The following is a 2,554-nucleotide window of genomic DNA, read 5'->3' as shown; positions in this document are numbered from 1 at the left end:
GATTAGTCCTCTTCCATTGTTTTTCTTGAATCTGAGGTATTTCAAGAATAGACCATGTACACAGATACTTGATTTCTACAAGAATGAGAGGTTCATGGATATAGCGTTTGGATGGAAAGTGTATTGACTTGTTGCAAGTGGAAAGAAATAGACAAGACACACTATGATGTTGAAAAAAAGAGACATTCGTTCCTAATATTAAAATATAATAAAAACGATAGTTGATCGTCTGGTGGTGGAAAATTGCAGTTGTGAGTTGAACATAAAATAAAGTGGATAAAGTTAAAGAAAATAACAAATTGAACTGTATTTAAATAAAATTAAATGAAATCCTATGTGACTGTTTTAAAATGCCCCCCCCCCCCAGTGGCATAGCGGTTTTGACAGCCCAAATAGATCATTGTGTGTAGCTATGTGCTTAGCAAGAAACAAACAAAATATATTTCAAATGAAATTTGATATTTTAGGTTAGAATTTTCCATATACTGTTTATTTTTGTGCTAGATTATTGTTAGAAATGTGTATACACAAATATTTTTTCTTCCAAGTTAATTAAGTGATCTTATATTTGTCTCAATGTTATATGACATATTTGCTTACTCTTTCCTTTGAATAGTTTTACATATCTAAAAAAAAAACAATTTAAGAACTTTAATTTTATTAGCTATGTATTACAAAAGTTTTACATTTTTTTTAATTTGTGATATATATGCAAACAGCCAATTCTCATAATTAACAACAAAAGTCGGTTTTGATAAACATATTCTTGTAATATTCTCTGTTGTTGGGTGGTTTCTTTTGGAATTATTCAGTAAAAAGAAGAATGCAAAATTAACTAATAACTCAGTAGTTAAGAATTAATGTAATTTACAAATAGACTCAAAAATCGATAATCTACATACTCTAGACTACCTCATGTTTTATGCTTCTCAAATTGTTCAAACACTTTAGAGAAAATTTACTGATCGTAAGCCACGTCCATCATGCTACATCAAACCTCCATCCAGCCAGTGCACAATACATAGGTCTAGAAACATTACTTACAACAATCTGTTATCAGATCTGTAAATAAACGACTGATAACTTTAAAAAATTGACCTCTTTCCAATTTTACAATAAACTCAATACTCGGATGTAAATTGATATATTGATCAAATCACCTGATGCAGCGTCTGTGGATTTCTGTGTGATTAGACTGTTAAAATGAGCACTGGGAAACCATTACTCTCCTACACTAGATCGAGTTTTGAAAACAGCAGGGGGGGGGGGGGTTGATGTGCTTTGGACATGGCAGCCTTATGATAGAGTCTTTTTGTAATGAAACTACACTACAGGTGCAGTTGTCAGATAGAGCATGCCCGAATATGGCGACATGCACTGTAATGACATACTGAGGCACAAAATCAATCAGCTTCTGTAAAAACTTCTGTGTACCTTTAGATAACTATGGGAATTTTGAATGTTTATTCATCGTACATTTCTTCATTTGACAAGTCCTGAATGAGCAAATTTTTCTAACCTTATAATAGGACAAAATCTCTAGTTTTTATGATTAAAATATTTTTATCAATACTCTGTATTTACTAAAATCTTCCAAGTATTACGAGAGTGAATCGGGTAACTAAACAGCATTCCAAGATGCGTTCACCCTAAGGGGTGCCAAAATCTACATGCAATTAGTAGTTCTTATCAATTTTATAGGGGCAGGGACGCCGAATCAAAAATTCGCACAGGAGATGACAGAACGTTTATGAACATCCTACACTTCAGCCAAATCTAAGAAAGATATTCTAGTATCAAAAAACGTAAAACAAAGTGGACAAGATGTTGCAATATCTGCAACGTTTCCATGGACACCACTTTTCGTAACTGCCTTCAAACAGTTCTATAGCCTATTCTAACTCGTTTCACATCCTATATTTTTGTTTCAACTTTTCAGGTATTTTATGAATAGATCTGGTGCAAAAATTATTTAAATAACACCATCTTGATGTTTTTATTAGAAACCCTTTTTTATTAGACTTTAAATTTCTAATTGCGGCAAAACGGTCTAAAAATGCTTTTGAAACTAAACTGTTCAGCACTATATCGTTGAATTTTTTTATCACATAAAGGAATAATCTGTGCCCGTTTTCTATTGCCTAAATTTATTTTACTTTGCCAGTTTTAGCCATGTTGAGACTTGTGATGTGTTTAGATAACGATTTTGGTACGTTACGAATCATTTACTGCAATTATCTCAAATTAAACAAGATTCTTAGCGATTTAAGATAGATATGGAAAATGGTTTAAGTCCATAAAATCCACATTCATTGGTGCCCAATATATGGTGTGCAGTTATGTCTTAATAATATTCACGAAGTGAACAGCTGATTTTTACTGTATAGTTACGAAAGCGGAAGTCACGTGACGCTAGTAACACGTCATTGACTTCTAGACATATCCTGTCCCTTCCTGAATGCTCTAGCGTTTACTAGATATGCGGTAGTCTTGTATATAAGACAGTCAAGATGTGACGGTAAGGTAATGGGTAATTGAACTGCGGACAGAGTAT

The sequence above is a fragment of the Limulus polyphemus genome, unplaced genomic scaffold (genome assembly GCF_000517525.1).
Source record: "Limulus polyphemus unplaced genomic scaffold, Limulus_polyphemus-2.1.2 Scaffold445, whole genome shotgun sequence".
In the NCBI taxonomy this organism is placed as follows: domain Eukaryota; kingdom Metazoa; phylum Arthropoda; class Merostomata; order Xiphosura; family Limulidae; genus Limulus; species Limulus polyphemus.
The sequence above is the reverse complement of the archived record's forward strand: the minus strand, read 5'-3'. Positions refer to the sequence as shown.